This window comes from Tupaia chinensis, unplaced genomic scaffold (genome assembly GCF_000334495.1).
Source record: "Tupaia chinensis unplaced genomic scaffold, TupChi_1.0 Scaffold000209_1, whole genome shotgun sequence".
NCBI lineage: Eukaryota > Metazoa > Chordata > Mammalia > Scandentia > Tupaiidae > Tupaia > Tupaia belangeri.
In genome coordinates, this window is record NW_006159684.1 from 49,824 (window position 1) to 50,484 (window position 661).

Sequence of the window (661 nt, forward strand, 5' to 3'; positions counted from 1 at the left end):
ATATATACCACACTTTTCCAATCCATTCATCAGTTTGTGGACATTTAGGTTGGTTCCATGTCTTGGCAAGAGAACATATCTTAGAGTCTCTTCAACAAGGGAGATAACTGTGTTCACATGCTACATAATCATGTGTAGTTCTATAATCTTTGGCTTCATGATGCTTGTGACAAAGCACTTGGGAGTTTTATGTTCATAACATGCATTAAGAAGTGTCATTTGGGAATCAGCAGGTGTCATGGTGCTTAACGTGCTGGACTCACACATGGTCAACTCAGGTTTGAATACTAACCCAGCAGGTTGGAAATCACACCAGGTGCATGTGCGAGTTTTTCCTAAATTCCAAGAAGACAATAAAGAAGGGATCACAGCATGGCCATCCCCTGTGGGGAGTGATTTCTCACTATTTCTCTGTTTCTCTGTTTTGCTCTTGCAAGCAAATGCACTCTATCACAAAAATCTCTTTTTCAAATAATTATTATAAATTTTTATTAATGTAATTACTATTATTTTATGTTTGATCACAATATATCATTTGGCTTGCAAAAAGAATTTACCCAACATGAAATACACTTCAGACCAGTCCAGTGGAGAATATTATACATAATGTCATCAACAGGTAATAAACCATTACTGTGTCCCACAAATGTCTTGCCTCTCT